This window comes from Ambystoma mexicanum, chromosome 9 (assembly GCF_040938575.1).
Source record: "Ambystoma mexicanum isolate Mex_15411 chromosome 9, UKY_AmexF1_1, whole genome shotgun sequence".
Lineage (NCBI taxonomy): Eukaryota > Metazoa > Chordata > Amphibia > Caudata > Ambystomatidae > Ambystoma > Ambystoma mexicanum.
In genome coordinates, this window is record NC_090931.1 from 489,322,751 (window position 1) to 489,341,107 (window position 18,357).

Below are 18,357 nucleotides of genomic sequence, written 5' to 3' on the forward strand. Positions count from 1 at the left end.
TTGCGAACCAGAACAATTGTCGTCGAGGTGCCCCGCACGCCTCTGCCTTGCAGGACGCCAACGCTCCGTCGTCGACGAGCACCGCTTGGATCGAAGCTGCCGCCTCATCGACACCATTCTACCCTGTTTGTTGTCGGTCTTCGACGCCCCGTGTCTCCCGCTTGAACGGGAAGGCATTCAAGAAGGGCCGTCGATTCCTCGATGCTTCTCGACACCTCTCGACGATCCGTGACTCCCGCTTGAAAGGGGGTCGCTCAAGAAGGATCTGTCGACGCCTCTTCGAAGAACTTGACTCCACCAGGTACATTGGGGGGGTAAAAACATTATAGGAGGGAATAAGACTTGCAGAACAATATATGGACTGGGCTTGTGCTATATCTTTATTTTACAGGTTGCCCAGGTGGGGGATCTCCACACAGGACTGTGTCTAGTGGTAGGGGCCAGTATTCTGCCTATTGCTCAACCATCTTATTTTCTCTCCTCTCTCTATTGCTGGTTTCACTCTATTGATCTGTGTGACATTGTTACAGTATTGTTGATGCACTTTAATGAGATCTAATACAAAGGCTGGTACCACTTTAGAATTGTATATATTTGCCATTGTTGATTTTCCTAAGTACAAAGTGAGTTATTATGATAAGTGTACATAACCTTGAATATTGATTATATAAAGACTGTGTTCTAACCAATACAGTGTGTGGACATTCCTTTGTGGGGGCTTGGGGACTACACTGTACTTAAGAACCAGCCTGCATCACCTCCTGAGAAGCTAGGCCTTGATTGCTCGACCATAGCTACCGAATAGAGAATCTAGGCTGGGGTCCTCTGTGCCTCCCCTCTACCATATAGAGAGCAGAAGTACAGACCACCCCCTACCAGTCCCTCTTACACATACAACGATTCGAAATAGTGACCCAAGCTCGTTCTAAAACAGAATTTGTTTTACCACCTGGTTCGCTTCCATCTTGTTTATTATTGTCCACAAGTTAGAGTCAGCCTTTTGAATAATTAATTGCAACATGTTTTCCCCATCTCCTTGCACCAGTTTAGCACGATGTTGTTTTTCCCAGTTTTTATGGGTTTGTCTAACCTTGTTTCTTCCCATAGTACACAGGATAGCATTTGATTCATGTCTTTTGATTCTGTTGATCTTTCGTCTCATTTTCTTTTTGCACTAGATTTGCACATGGAAGGAGTGTGGGTGTTGCTTAGGTTTCTTAAAGTCGTCCACCCTAGATTGTTTACTGCAGAAAGCTTCTGTAATGTTTTCCTTTACAAAAGGGTGAAAGCATTCAAGATTAAAATTGTCATATTTCCATTCCAAAGCTGTGTCCTAAGCACCTCTGTAATTATACTGTTAAATGTCTTTTCATTCCACCTTACTGTATTGCTACTCGGATTAATTATTAAGTTTGAGGGGTCACCACTGTTACGGGGAGGGAACTGGCCATGGACATCGCACCAGCTCCCCCGTATGATGCTATGGGGCGCCAGCATCAGGAGGCCCAGTGCCTCAGAGGTTGGAAGGGTGGGGGCTGGCCATGGACATCGAACCAGCCCCACCCAGAGGTGCTATATGACGCCAGCACCTAGGAGGCTTCGGTGCCTCAGTGGGTGGCAGGACTGGCCCTGCCAGCTCATGCGGACCATCCATGTCTGCTGGGCAAGGGGCCCCATGTCAACGTGGCCTGCAGGCCCTGCTTACTCAGGGTGGGCCTGCAGGCCATAATCAAAGACACTCACTCAGTACATGTTGTTATGGAGTCTGCAGCCTCCTGTCCTGCACGTGCCTGCAGGGCTCCCTTTTATTAGCTTGGGCCATGACCATCTTAAAAGGGCAATACACGGGGGAGGGACACATCCCCTTAAAGGGGCAACACACACAGGAGGTTTCACTACACCACATCCCTCCTTTTTCATAAGGAACAAAACAACCGATGATACAACATAACTGATTTTTTTTTCCACCTGTTCCAGAACATTACTTCAGAGTTGGGGAACCAACTTCACACAGGATGTGCTATTGGCCCACATATGGTTTCCCATTCTCATGTAGCTAACGCCTACCAACCCATCACCCTCAGGTGACGGTCACAGGTGTACGCCCCCAGTGGATGGTTGGCAGTTGGACCGCACGTTACAAACCCTTTATTAACCTGGGGTACGGAATTGCCTCCATTGCCTGACACTCATAAATGGTTACTGGTACCATACAGAGTACCCCTACCAACTGCAGGAGTGCAGCTTCACATTGCTGTCCTTTACTGAGACTACTTTAAGCATGTAAATACTATGCAGGTTCACAGCATCAACACACAGTTTACTGAGTCCTCTTAAAGCTAAGGCAGGACTGCAGGAGACCAATTCATTCTTCGTGAGCGTCTGTTCAGGAGTCACTTCCCGGGTCCAGGTCCATCGATGGTACAGTTCACAGCTGGCAAAGCCGCGCTTGGCAGGTACCAGGAGCCACATCAGCCTAGTCCCTTGATGTTGTGGGCAAGGCAGCGATCTGAATATCTCGGGGCGTCTAGGCTGCTCCACGTGTTGCTGACAGGGTGTGGAGTGACGGGACATAACTCACCCCTTTTCCGGTGATGTTCCCCCAGCCAGGAGTGCCTCTTTCCTTCCGGGGCACAGGAGGGCGCACAAGCACTCGTCATGAGCTGCAACCCATTGCCTGTCCGTTGCGCTGCTTCTTGGTGTTGGCTTGGTCAGACCCCAGTCATTAGCTGGAATCAAGGGGGGGCCGATAGGTACCTCCCCCAAGGTCCTGTTGGAATGGTCATGTGACAGCATGGCATGTGGGGCGACATCAGTGGCAGGCAGTTCAGGAACCTTCGTAGCTCGGTGTCAAAGCCACCTGTGTGGCAGGCAGGGTGACTGTGGCGGTCCAGTGTTGGGGTCGCTTGTTACTTGGGACTCTCCACAACAGCAGGGGGTGCCCTCGGGTTGCTGGATGGTGCAGAGCACCTGTGGTCAAGTGCTTGAGGGTATTCCCATTTGACTAGTCCTGCGCATGCAGCGTCTGCTATGGTGATCCATTGCTGCCGTCAGTGCGCAGGGTCCTTCCTTTCCCTTTTTTTATGTGACCTGGAGGACTGGCACACACATGTCCACTTCAGTGCCGGTAGGACGGGGCAGGAGTCTTCCTTCTTAGCTCTGATGATCAGGGCCCATTAATGTCCTTGTGCTAACATAGAACACTTTTACAATTGGAGTGGCAGTGCTCCTGCGCTGCCATCCATGCTTGGGGAGTATCGGGGGGCTGCATGCCTATGTGTAGATTTAGGGCACCAGGCACACAACTACCTACGTTTTTCTCTTCTTGCTCCGAGCTGGAGCTGCATACTTTACTCCCACCAGCGGCCCAGGACCTTTGTTAGGGCATTTTCTTTCCCGGCCCAGGCTAGCGGGAGTCTGTTTAGCTGCGGCCTCCCATTTACTACCCTCCACCGCAGGTGCTTTCTGGCTGGGTCCTTCTGTCACACACTCCGTAGGGCCTGTGGGGGTCGAGGAGACCGGCGGGCACCGCAGGCCAATACACCTCCTTCTTTCCTTTCCCGCAGTACGGCGGGACTGCAGCTTCTTCTGGATCTTCCCCAGGACGGCAGATGCCGTGGGGACTGTTTCTTCTTTCACCGTGGGTGCCGCGGGACAGTTCTTTTTTCACCATGGGCCAGTTCTTTATTTCATTTCCCGCAGCCCGGCGGGGCTGCAACGTCTCCTTCCCCCCGACGGCGGCAGTTACAGCAGGGGTTTACGGGCAGGCTCCCTCCCTGGCCGCACGAGCACCCTACATGCAGAGGGCCGCGGCCACGGGGGCCTACCATCAGGACTCCTCCTCCCCAAAATGGCAGGGTCAGACCATTGGGCATGCTTCTCCTCGTGGTGGGGGCAGCTGACCTCCTCCTTGCAGTGGATGTCGTTGCTCGATTCTTCGCAGCCGAGGCTGCATTTCTTTGCGGCGGTGGCTGCTCTGATCCTTTGCCCTCAGGTGGGCACACAGGCATTTTGCTGCGGCGGAGTGCCGCGTGGCGCACTTCACCACGGGGTGGCCCGGGCCTGCACCGAGGCTATGGCAGTGAGGTGCAGGCCACTCCTAGCTTGTGGTGGGGGTCGGGCACTCTTCCTCTCCCTCGCCTTTTCCAGCAGGGTGCCGTGTGGCGCCCCGCACCGCAGGTTGGCCTGGCCCTTCACCACAACACATGCAGTGGGGCGCAGGCCTATCCTAGCTTGCGGTGGGGGTCGGGCACCCCATTTCCTTCTTCACTCAAGTGATGAACATGAACGAGACTCGCAGGGCCTGTCTTCTCCTCCCCTTTTCCTCAAAGAGATGCAGACTTCCTCGTCGCCAATGTTACAGGGAGGGAGCTGGCCATGGACATCGCACCAGCTCCCCCGTAGGATGCTATGGGGCACCAGCATCAGGAGGCCCAGTGCCTCAGAGGTTGGAAAGGTGGGGGCTGGCCATGGACATCGCACCAGTCTGACCCACAGGTGCTATATGACGCCAGCACCTAGGAGGCTTTGTTGCCTCAGTGGATGGCAGGACTGGCCCTGCCAGCTCATGGGGACCAACCCTGTCTGCTGGGCAGGGTGCCCCATGTCAACGTGGCCTGCAGGCCCTGCTTACTCAGAGTGGGCCTGCAGGCCATAATCAAAGACACTCACTCAGTACATGTCGCTATGGAGTCTGCAGCCGTCTGTCCTGCACGTGCCTGAAGGGTTCCCTTTTATTACCTTGGGCCATGACAAAGTCATGGCCCATTTTAAAAGGGCAATACACGGGGGAGGGACACATCCCCTTAAAGGGGCAACACACACAGGAGATTTCACTACACCACAACCACCATCGCTCACTTCGATGTACACATCAAACTTACCTGAGAGCATATTATGATCGGTAACCTTGTTTTTGATTACCTCTAAACGCTTGCACAATGAAAACATATCCTTGCTTACAAAAAAATAGTGCAAAATGCATTCCTTGTTTCCTCTCTGACATGTTTCTTGTCTGGGAATATCTCCCTGTATGCTTTCATTGAGCATGTGTAACCCCAAAGCTGTCATACAGGACACCCACAGTCCCCTGGGGGTTTTTACTTTGTTTAATGTATGGTGCGGGAATATAGTCTGATTTATCCTCGTTCATTACTACATTATAGCAGACGTAATTAAGATCTCCTGCAAAAAAGGATATGTCCATTGATAGTTTCACCAAGCCAATCGAGTATAAATAATGTGACAGCATGCTATCTTCATTCGGTGATTCTGGCAGTGATAGGACCTGCCCCTGTACATTAAGGTTACTTCCTGTGGCATATCTACACGTTTCGCTATGCTTCTAAGATTGAACATAAACAAATCACAATTAGACAACACCCACCCTGGCTGTTCGACAGCTCAACAGTAGTCAAACAACAGTGCTAAAAGCACCCGTACATTAAAAGAGCCTTTGTGTTGGTGTAGTGTCTCTGCAAAGTCGGCCCGTAGTGCAACTGCAGGCTATTATACTGCCAGTCCGCCCAGTGCCAACACTGCACTATACAAAGCAAGATCTCTCCAAAAGCCTATCCTACATATTCACAGGAAAGGTGCAGAAAATTATTACAACAACCACCCAGGCTAAGCAGGGATCTGAGCTACCATACCGATTTCCCAAAGCTGGTCACGGCACGCACAAGAGCTTTTCCTTCTGAGATGTACAAGCAATTGAATTACTCCCAGAGCTCAAGTGGCTCAGACCAGACGAAGACTCAGGTGATCACAGCACAGATGCCATTACAGCAACCCAAACAGACATCCTGTCCAAAACTATGACTGCATCTATCAACAGCTCACTGCAGACAGGACAAAGCTCTCAAAACGTTCCTGTGCAGGCACCAATCAAAATAACGTAATAATAACACCTGGTGTTACGCAGATTATAAACTGAGGAAGCCTGCCATAAGTGCTATACAAGAACACAATGTTATTAGCATAACTATTATCCTCATCTCCTTCCTAAAAAAACATCCTTGGATCTCAAACATTTCCAGCATTTACAGTTCAAATTCCGGACTGCAGAACTTCAAGAATTGATTAAAGTTCAGGAGTTAAGAGTTAAGGGGTTAAAGAACATTGTCACTGCACACATTGGGCCTCATTACAAGTTAGCCGGTCTGGATATAACAGTGCCGGTAAAACCGTACCGGAACCGTTTTCCGGACTGGCTAACTACGAGTTCTGTGGCCATGTGGTGGTACACCCGCCAGGTCTGACCTGTCAGCCATAATGTAGCATTTGGGGTTCTTAATATATGTAGGGACTAGACTGGAGGCAGATATATATATAAAAGGAAGTTAGCTTTATTGAGTTACAGGGGAGTTAAGGAAAGAGGGTAGGAGCACAAGGTAGAAACATCTTTATCCATCTCTCTCCCATCCTGTGTGTCCTAACTGTCTCCACTGGAACCTTGATGTAGTGTAGGTTCCAGTCACCAGGCAACATTCCGATGCTTGCATCTGTGCACCAATACAAGCAGCATACTAAACATCCCCTTTCTTTATAACAGACACACACTCCAAAAACAAGCACTGAACAGGAACTCACAACAGACCACCTAAACAAACATTCATCACCCTGACAATTACTAACCACTTTCTCAAACCTCTCAGCGTACATCTACATTTGCGTAACTAATGTTCCCCAGCCATCATAAATATCACAAACCAACCATATATCCAGAACTGCCACCACTGTATCTCATAACTGCCACTTACGAGCACAAACCACATACTAACCACATTCCATCACCTTCACGGCTCATACAGCACGACTTACCCTCCTTCCACTCCGCCTGCCACAGGGAGTCTCGGGTCTGCCACACCCACAGCACTAACGCGCAATTACATACAACCAACCAAATACACAAACTAACATCCTTTAACCTTAGCAATACACCAACATACTATACAACACCACCTCTCATTCTCACAACAAATAACCTGCAAATTGCACTCACACTATCATACTCAACTTGCCCTAAGAAACATGAAAAAGTAGGAAAATAAAGAAAAGATACAAACTAAACAAAGATCACACAAAAGCAGCGTAACTGCATAGGCACTGTACGTGAAAAGAACACTAGAATAGGAAGTTGGCCATACAACCCATCAAGTGTACAGATCTTGCAGACAACAAATATATCCGGAATATATATATATGCACACAAATTCATTTCACTTTCAAAAGTATGAATCCATTACATTTCATCACCAGACACAACATGCTCTGGACACTTACACATTGCCACTAATCTGGCTCATAACCATTGCCCATACATACTCATCATACTCTTCATAGAGCTTATCATTAGGGCCTATTACATTGAGCCTACAATACTCAACTACATATGCACACATTCACTTAATAACATCTAAAATATTGATTTCCAAGCACCTCACATTACATGTTAGCTTACTCTGACATACAGTGTCACTACAGAACCTCATACATCTCTAAATATACTCATTTCAAAATACACAAATACATTCCATTTCATTTCCTACATATCACAACATTACTTAATATCTCAAATATATTCCATTTCATAACTTTGGCAACCACGTGTAATATCATTACAAACCAAAATGAATTACATTCTCAAAATGAATACATCACTTTTCTCTACGTGGTACCTAATAGTCCATGGGTGCCATGCACAATCACCTTGAAAGTCCTCATAAATGGCTAAAAAATACTAACACATTTGCCTATAAGTCTAAATATGCCTAAACGTCCATAGATGACTATACGTCCATATACACCCTGCAAATCCTCAAAAGTATACCATCCTCGTCGCCATTGTAGCATTTGGGGTTCTTAATATATGTAGGGACCAGACTAGAGGCAGATATATATATATAAAATGAAGTTAGCTTTATTGAGTTACAGGGAAGTTATGGAAAGAGGGTAGGAGCACAAGGTAGTAACATCTTTATCCATCTCTCTCCCATCCTGTGTGTCCTAACTGTCTCCACTGGAACCTTGATGTAGTGTAGGTTACAGTCACCAGCCAAAATTCTGGTGCTTGCATCTGTGCACCAATACAAGCAGCATACTACACATAATGCCACTATGGCCAAAGACGGACGCAGAAACACTGGCACCATTACAACATCGTGCCAGTGTTTCCACTTCCCCATTCCTGTGGAGTCCTATAGTCCTATAGGACTCCAGGGGAATGAGGATTTACAGAATGCCGGCTCCGGATTTACCGGATCACCAGGGCTGTAATGCCCCAGTAATTCCGGAAAGTCCGGAGACGGTAAATCCCTACGGTCCGGCGGCAGCCTGCCGGTTTTACCGGCATGGCTACTGCCGGACTCGTAATGAGAATCCAACAGCACACTGGATACATACCAGTCAACATTGCAACCCCACCACACAACATAAAATGCACTCATCTTATTGTGGGGTCCCACCTACTAGACCTTTCAGTCCAAATGTCCCAAAGCATGGTCATTGTGTTCGACTGATCTGTCAACTTGAATAACGTGGATGACAACATTTAAAATGTGGTAATGTCCTCTTTTCCCATAATGTGGTGGTTTAAGACTTCTTAGCTGACTGCAGTCATAGTGCTTTGAAAGGATTGTGTATAGGCGCTATATAAATAAACTATCATATCATATAACCAGGAAACCTATCATCTAATTCCAATCTGTGGTGGCCTTGACAAATGACAGGACAAGGTTGAAGCTTGGCAGGGTGTTTATTGAGACACCTCATGTAAAGAGAGAAAAGGGGGTATGTCAAGTCCAGGGCAGGGGTGATATAAATACTCACAGATGGAGCTGTTCAGTTCATGCAGTTGACTTCACTGCAAGCTGTGTGTATGTTTGCACTGACACAGCTCAACAGCCACAGCACCCAGGAGGCTGCCCTCAGCATTGGAATTACGCTCTGGCTGTCTGGGACCTGTGTATGCAGGCCCTCGTGATGATCTCTGCTCCTCTGGCAGGACGAGTGCCGGGGCTGACTGTCTCCTTCAGCCTCCCGCCGAGTTCTGCACGCCTTCCGCGCGCTTCGTGCTGTTAAATCTTGCGAGATCACGGGAACGAGATCTCGCGAGGTGGTGTCCCCATACACCTCCTTTGGTGGGAAAAGATGGTTGCTAGTTCATGACGAAGTCAGTGAACCTGATGGGCTTTCTTCTCTCCCTTTGGGGTATGTCCTGGTTGGAGATGGAGCCTGGTGCTTGGGTGGTGATGCGGGGTGTTTCGGGTGGAGCGAGGTCCTCTGATGTTGCCTCCCTGTGTGGTTCTCTGGACTGGGGGCTCATGTATGCCTGTTCCCTTTGATCCTTTTCTCCTGAAGCGTCTATCTCTGAATGTTGGGGGTCGCTGGCCGTACTCCATTGTTCATGGTCATTGCCTGCTTCCATGGAGGGATGGTTGGTGGATGCTCTTTTGCGGTACACGGCCACTCTTTCCAGGTTCCATCGTCTTCCGTTGCTAGTGTGGACGTGGTTAGTTCCCTTTCTGGTGACTTCGATGTCCCTGCTGTATTTGGAGCCAGTTGTGGTGTCTTTGTGGGGTAGGCTTATTTTTACTAGATCGCCTTCACTGACCTCTGTGCGATGGGCCGCCCTGCGTTTGTCGTCTTGGGATGTTATGACCTCCTTGTTCTTTTGCATTCGGAACACAATGTCTCTCATGTCTATGTCTTCGACTTCTCTGATTTGGTGTAGTCACGGCGGTACCAGCGTGGATGCAGCCCTTCTCCCTCTCAACAGCTGAAACTGAGAAACTCCTGTGATGGCATTGGGTGTAAATCAGTGGGCCGCAACAGCCTATTTCACTATCTTGTTTGGGTCTTGTTTGGGTCTAAGCCTGATGCGCACGCCAGCTGCAAGGCACCTTTGATGAAACTGTTTGCCCTTTCCACTTGCTTATGGGTGGTACAAACCTGCTCTCAGCTGGCGGATGCTGTGTTTCCTCAAGAACATTTCCATTTCCCTGGACACTAACTGCACTCCATTGTCAGTTACAATCTCCTCAGGGAGCCCTTCCCTCTGAAAAACAGCGCTGGGCACCTCTATGACTTTGCTTGTGGTGATGTCTGACACAAATCGATCCCTACCCACTTGTAAAAGTAGTCCACCATGACTACTCCGTACTTGCGGTCCGCCGACATACCATCTAGCGGTCCAATGAAGTCCAGTCCTTTTTTGTGCCAGACGCCATGTGGGATTTCCGTGGGTATCATGGGTGCCTGTCTCACTGTCAGCCGTCTGTCGCTGTTCGTGCACTCATGGCATTTTTTTATCTTTGCCCTTATGTCTTGATCCATACTGGGCCACCAATAGGCGTCGCGTACTCTGTGTCTTGTCATGTTACTCCCTAAGTGGCCTGAATGGGGTCTGCAAAGTATTACCTTGCGGAGGCCTCTTGTGGGAATTACACGGTCACCTCTCAGTATGAGGCTGTTCATTACTGTGATCTCATTATCAACTTTCCAATATGGAGGTAGACCTTCTGGGACTGTTCTCTCATTGGACCATCCTTCACAGACCCACTCTGCCATGCGGCGCAGGGCATCGTCCTGTTCCATTTCTTCTTGCCAATGTTGCTCGCTCATCTCCATGAAGTGTCTGTTCCTCAGATCACTTATGGAAGTCACCACACATTCATCTTTGAGGAACGTGGTCTGGGATATTTTGGTCGAGCAGCCTGGACATGCAGTCTGCTTGGGCGTACTTCCAACCGGCAATGTGGGTGATTTCGTATGTGTACTCCTGGAGCTTTGCAGCAATTCTAGCCAGTCTCAGAGTCGCTGTTTTGATGCCGCCAGGGCTCAGCATGTTTATCAGGGGCTTGTGGTCGGTAACTAACCAACATTTATTACCCCAAACGTACGACCTGAAGTATATCACAGCCCAGGCGCACGCTAGCATTTCCTTTTCCACTGTGGAGTAGTTTTTCTCTGATGCGGATAGTGCTTTGGACGCAAAAGCCACTATATTTTCTGTGTCTCCCTTTTTCTGGGTAAGGTTGGCACCTAAACCAAAAACACTGGCGTCTGTCGTGATGCATGTTTCCCATTTGGGATTAAAGGGTTTGAGACAGGGTGCGTGCAGGATCCTCTTTTTGATCTCGGTGAAAGCTTCATCTTGTTGGCGTTCCCATGTGTAAGGTGAACCCTTTTTTAGGAGCTCTCTTATGGGCGATGTAGTTACGGAGAATCTGGGGTCAAATTTCACATAGTATTCTGCGAGACCCAGGAAAGACCGAAGTTCATCCTTGGACATCATGGTTGGGGCATCAGTTACGGCTTTGAGTAGGTTTTTCTTGGGGCTCACCCCTTCTCCCGAGATGCGATAGCCAAGTTACTCTACTTCCCCAGCATAGAATAGGCACTTCTCATGACGCAGGTGGACCCCCGCATCTTGCAGCTTGCTCAGTAGTTCGTTCAGTGCTTTGTCGTGAGTTTCTGTGTCCTTGGCATACACCAAGATGTCATCCTGGAAGTACGAAACATTTGTGATGTCGTGCAACAAAGAGTTCATCATTCTCTGGAAGACCGAGGCCGCTGAGGACAGGCCCAATGGAATGCGTGTGTATTGGTACCTGCCGGAAGGGGTGATGAACTCGGTGAGTGGGCGCAAGGTCTTGTGCAGATTTATTTGATGGTATGCATCTCGCATATCAAGCCTTGAAAATATGGCTGCTTACTTCATCATGAGCAGGATTTCATTGATGTTGGGAAGTGGAAAGCTATCCGTGACCACTTCTAAATTCAAACTGCGTAGGTCTATGCACACTCTCAGCTTGTTCGAGGATTTCCTTTTGATGAGTACCAATGGGCTCAGCCATTCAAAGGACTCCACTGTCTCTATGATGCCTTCTTTAACCATCTTCTGCAGCTGAGCTTCGAGTGTTGACCTCGCTGTCGCAGGAACCGGTCTGACCTTGTGCGTTACAGGAACTGCATTCAGTTTAAGTCAAATCTTTTGCATGTAGTTTTTTATTTTTCCGGGCGTTTCAGAGAACAAGCGGGGGAATGCTTCTTTTAGGTTCAGCGCTCCTCCTGAGGAGACCAGCAGCACCTGATCTGGGGTCCTGGGGTCTAGCCTTATGCTCAGCTTATGTTGGTCGTCCCATCCCAACACGGCTGGGCCCTGGGACGAAAAGTATATTTTCGTGGTGGTGGACCTGTCCTTGGATTCAATGTTTGCCTTGATGTAGCCTAGTAACTCTATGGAGGCTCCTCCAAAGACTGTCAGCTTCTGCTTGGTGCTCCTGATTTTAACTTGGTCGCGTCCCATCGCTTCTTTGTACGTCTGGATGGGGAGAATGGTGAGGTCTGACCCTGAGTCGGCCATGACCCACGTCTCCATGCCATCCACTCTCACGACGCAGTGGGGCTTTTCTCTCCTTGCTCGGGGTGCGTTGACCATGATCACCATGGGTTTGTCGTGCTGGTAATCGTCATCACTCGACTCCCTGTCGCAGTCGATGTGGGTGACAGTCTTTTTCCGCCACATGCAGGCTGCAGCCACGTGGCCAAAACGTCTGCATTTGGAGCGTTCTTTATTCCTGGCAGGACAGTCACGATCATTTGCCATGTGCTTGGTACTCGCACATCTGTAGCATTTTGGTGCTTCTCTCTGTTTGGGTCCCTTATCTCTGGCGGTATCGTGGGGCTGTCTTTCCCTGCGCCCTCTCCACTGCAGAGCGGTAAGTTCGGGAGTGGGTAATGGCCCTCCAACTTCTTTGCACCTGCTGGAGGTTTCCGCTTCGGCCCTGGCGATCTGTACCGCTTTATCCAGGTCAATCTCTTTCTCCTGTATAAATTTTTCTTGGACCTTTCTAGAATTTTCCTGGAAGACCTGCATATCGCGAATGACCTATTTGACCTTGCCGCCAAACCCACATAATGCTGCCAGTTCCCTCATTCTGGTGATGTAGTCTTCTACGGGCTCATTGCTTTCTTGCTTCCTGGTATAGAATTCGAGTCTGTGAAGTACCACATTTTCTTTATTGGTGAATCTCTTGACGATGTGACGGATCGCTTCCATGTAGACATCGTCATCATCATCTGCTACGGGTATGGCTTTAAGCCCTGCAAAAATGCGCTGCCCTTCAACCCCCATGGCGATGAGCAGCAATGCTTTCTTTCTGGCTTCTATGTATTCTGTGCCACCCAGCGCCTCAGGGTACGTGGAGAACAATGGCTCCCATTGCTGCCATGGAATAGTCGGGGTGCCCGGAGAGGGGAGGAAAGTGGGGGGTGGCGTGGTGCCCTGCATGGTCTGACCGGGTGGTTCTTAGTGCTCATTGCCAATTATGTAGTGGCCTTGACAAATGACAGGACAAGAATGAAGCTTGGCAGGGTGTTTATTGAGACACCTCATGTAAGGAGAGAAATGGGGGTATGTCAAGTCGAGGGCAGGGGTGATATAAGTACAGATGGAGCTGTTCAGTTCATGCAGTTGACTTCACTGCAAGCTGCATTTGTGTTTGCACTGACACACCTCAACAGCCAGAGCACCCAGGAAGCTGCCCTCAGCCTTGGAATTATGCTCTGGCTGTCTGGGACCTCTTTATGCAGGCCCTCGTGATGATCTCTGCTCCTCTGGCAGGAGGAGTGCCGGGCTGACTGTCTCCTTCAGCCTCCCGCCAAGTTCTGCGTGCCTTCCGCCTTTCGCATGCTTCGCGCTGTGAAATTTTACGAGACCACTGGTACGCGATCTCACGAGGCGGAGTCCCCACACAATCCCATGGACTCAAGACTAACACACACCCCCTCTGCTCTGAAACATGTATGCCACGCCAATCATCTACCTACTAAGCAAATATCAACTCTACTTCTACACATGAGCCAAAGAAACACAAATCTACTCAGGAGTCACATTCCAACAAGAGAAATTCCTGCTCATGTCAGATAGATCCAAAGCCATAGAGAAGTGGTTATGGCAAAAAGCCTGACACCCAATGGTGATAAAACTGAAATCCTAGTTCTAGACCACACTCATCTACTGAAAGAATCCTCACCATATGACCCCATATGCATTATCTGGAGAAATAACCTCTAATAAAACCATGCAATGTAACTGAGGCTTTAGCTGGGGTGCTCATTTCACAGGCTGGCACCCTCAAATCAGCATTCTTTCTAATTAAAGTTCTGAAAATAATCCTACCCTACATAACACCTCACATTAGTTATAGGAGCACCTGTAAAATAAAGGCTGGGTTATTAAAGTAAAGAGCATCATAAAAGTTAGGAACGATTTCTCTTTCAGCAACTTTCCCTCCATATTCTCTGGACCCCCAAACATTTTGCTTTTGCTTACACCATATCCTGACTTGTTACAGTAAAGTGAAGGCTTCAGCTTCACCCCATTGGTATTTTGCTCATTTGTTAGAGAGAAACGGATTAGTCCTTCAGACTGTCAGTACTGGGAAACTATGTTTCCCTTAGTCTTATGAATTTGCTATAGTTATATAGTGCTTGGTCATGAATGCAGTAACCTGTGATGTAAGATGCAATGTTATGGTGTGAGTGAGGGAATGCTTGTGGAGAAGGTTCCAGGTCCAGGCAGTTAGGGAGTCCCTGCCTGGGTGATGGAAGACAGTGTATGTTCCTACTGAACTATTTATATGTAACTTAAGTATTTATAAAAGTATGTCCTGGAACTTACCTGAGAGCTTAAGGATCCACATTATTTCACTGGTGACAAGTTGGTCTTCATGAAGACAAGAAACGGACCAGCGTGGCAAAAGAGAGAAGAATTAAGTAACCAGTCTGCTGCAGGGGTGCAGTAAAGAAGTGAGAGGAACCACTGCCCCCACAAGTAAGTCGCATCACCCAGGGCGAAGAGAGGGGAAGTTGCAGAAAGTCCCAAGGGTAAAGAAGCACTGCTCCCTCAGCCCCAGAAGAAGAAAAGGAGCACTGCACTAGCCCCATGGGCAAAGAATGAAAACGGGGATACAGAGGGACTCAAGGGCAAATGCAGAATGTCCAGCGTGAAGTGACTGGGTCCTTTCCCCAGTAGACTACCCAGGGCGAAGATAGAAAACGACTGAACAAGTCCCAGGATCCAGAGACATTACCCAGACTAATGGGGCACCAGAGCAAGATAATGTCCTGAGAAAAGGGGAGCTTATAATCCAGTTGTCCCAGTGCATTGAGGAAGAATGCAGGGAGGGAGAAGAAAAGGGAGCACCCCAGGATGAAGTTCCCTCTCATTGTTGATGCTGCTGCTACTAACGGGAGATGAAAACTGTTCCTGTGTGGCCCAGAGCAGTGAAAATGAGAAATGAGATGGGAAAATGAGGGTGCAGTCACCCGTTGGTGAAGTTTCTTCTTACTGTTCTAGGGTCTTTGGAGGCTGCTGTATATTACGGTGCGTTAAGGGAAGTGTCAGAGGAAAGGCCCCAAAAGCATTGTTTGTACGTGCCATAGAGATGATGTACTTGCTGTTTCTGTGCATTGTGAAAGGCTGAGTGTCCGCAATGTGGAACAAGACCAGGTGATCTTAGATACTGTGTCAAGTGTTAACAGCAATATAGGAAGAAGGTATATATTGTCATGTAGGAAGATGGTCTTGCGAAAGGAAGGTAGCAGTTGGACCGGAATATTTTGTGGCAGCAGAGTAGAAAATGTGTGCTGTCCACATTTTTGTCTGAAGTTCGATCTGAACTTCTCTTGTATGCAGATTGCTGTTTATGAGGAACTAAGGTACAGTGCCAAAGGGTGAGAATAATGTGCATATTAAGGATGAAGCTGAAGCAGCGTGTCCAATGCAAGCTTATATCCCTAGTGGAATATATGTATGAGCACCATACATTGGTCACGGAGGAAGTTTTAAGTGGCATGTTAAAGTAAATATGCAAATTCAGATTGAGTTCTATATTATTCATGTAATGTGGTGAAATGCATTAGGATAGGCACAGCGTGTATATATTGTTGAGTCTATATCTGTTGATACTGCAGTGAGTGTGAAAGGATTGTCACTGCTGCACTCATATGTTTTAGATTAAAATTTATGAAAGGTAGACTAGGTTGCCTTGAGGCAACATGAACTTTCAGAACTTTAGTACTAACAGATGTCTAAAGTAATAAGAGTAATGAGCGCAAGGACATGTGTGAAGAATGAGATGCAAGCACATTTAAGAAATACCATCGAGGAATTGCAGTTAAAGAAGTTGTTATGCAACTATGTACTCTTAGCAATGAAAACGTAAAAGTAAGTGTTATGATGTGTAGAGCTGAACATTGATCCATCCTAACATGGATGGAAGACTGTTAGATATTTAATACCTCTGTGTCTAGTATTCACATTGTGAAGGGGAAAGATAGGTTATGTAGATAGGGGGAGTGTATGCCTTCCGCTGTGTGAGAGTGGTTGTGTCATTGCACATGTGCCAGCCAAAGTAGATAGGGGGGATGTATGCCTTCAGCTTTGTGAGAGTGGTTGTGTCATTGCATATTTGCCAACAAAAGTAGATAGGGTGCGTGTTTGCATTCTGCCAAACAAGTATGTGCTTGTGGCAAGGTGAGGTAAGGGGGTTTACTTCCGCCATGTTAGAGTGGCGGTTATGTCTTATCACCCCGAGTAGAAAGGGGGGGACAGCTTCTGTGTTATTGATTCAGAGTTGCGCCCCTCATGTGATATCCCGCAAGTTTGAGTATGTGATGAGTGTATGAGGTGTATGACGAAATTAGATGTTTTATGATGTGCTTTGTTTGTATGTGATGAGATCTGGAAGAAAGGAAGATGTGTTTGGGGATGAATGCAGAAGCATGTGATGTAAGATCAAATGTTATGGTGTGAGTGAGAGAATGCTCGTGGAGAAGGTTCCAGGTCCAGGTAGTTGGAGAGCCTCTGCCTGGGTGATGGGAGCCAGTGTATGTTCCTACTGAACTATCGATGTGTAGCCTAAGTATTTATAATAAAGTACCTCCTGGAATTTACCTGAGAGCCTAAGGATCTACATTATTTCAGTTATCTGTTTGGGTAACTTTTTACAATTGCACACAACATCTTCCTGAAAGAACAAAGAAATATCCAGACTGAGTACCACGAATGAAATACACCAACCACGGGCTGTATCTTTTATTACTCTACAGTTTACAAAGCAAAACAGATAGCTATCTGGCTCCCAACACCTCGCAGTGTGTACCAGCAGACACAGCGAGGAGTGAGAGTGCTGGACATCTAAACACAGACATATTTATATTATTTCTACAATATTGTCCAGCCCCTCTCCAGAGTAATCATTCATAGCCTAGAGTTTGTGCCTAGTTCACATGACAGGTATTACAATATTATACAAGGGATTATACAAGTTTACATGTCCATGAAGATACAATGGTACTGTTAGTTTCTCAAATCCGTGGTAAGCCTTATTCCAAGAGTCACTACAATGCAGTTCGGCTAAAGCATACGATCGAAGTGTGCTCTTCATTGTTTCAGTGTTTATACGAGGATGAGGCTTGTGAGCGCAGACAACACTTGAATGGCAGTTCGTATGAAGCACAAGGTTTCTTTGCATAGCTTAAACAGTCGGCTCTCGGTCAACCTAAACATTAACATTAAACATTAACAGAACTCAAAGGTCGTTAAAATCAAAATGGCGGATGAGTCTTAAAATGGTGGCGAAGTTAAACCAAAATCAGAACTTTGCGAACACGGTTTTCTGTGTAACGGGAATGGGCTTAGGCCAATATTCATAATAAGGAGGCACTATATGATTACGGTTTAACATTCCAATGCAGTGCAATGGGGATACTTTTTGGTTACTTTCAAGTATACCTTAGGACAAACTGGTGGCAGCAGTTACTTTTTCATGATTTTTACTGTACTTTTTATTAGCCTTCTCGCATTTACTGCATTTGGCTAGTAATGGTGGCTAGTGTCCTAACTTGGCCATGCCATGAGGCATTTAGTTTGTTTTTTGGCCCTCATGTCGTTTAGCCTTCTTCCTGCCTTGCCTTTTATGATCATGCACTTGCACGGGAAAGTGAACTAGTGCAGGGCATGTGTGCTGAAAGCCAGGAAATGGATTGGGACTGACTGGTCCCAATCCACAAACCGGTGTTTGTATGTCTGGAGTGTATTCATGAGTTTCCCTCACAGTGGTCCCTGATTGGACCGCTGCTGGGGTATGTGTATGTGGGGCAAACGTTTTATTGGTTGGGATGAGTTTTGGTGCTCACCTCAATTTTGGATAAGAAGAGGGGTCCTGCCACCATTTCTACAGATACGAAGTGTAGACAGGTATTCTGAGTAGGTGTGCAGAAGAAGGAACATCTGTGGCAGCATCCTGAAGAGTCCTGGTGACCAACTCTTGCTGCAGTCCCGGTGGA

At 47.6% G+C, this 18,357-nt stretch overlaps 1 protein-coding gene across 13 annotated transcripts in view; it reads right to left on the reverse strand.

The window, feature by feature from the left end:
• The window catches only part of PITPNM3 (PITPNM family member 3), a 6,156,742-nt gene that overhangs the window by 3,290,928 nt on the left and 2,847,457 nt on the right, over positions 1–18,357 (reverse strand). The gene's annotated exons all lie outside the window — the stretch shown is intronic.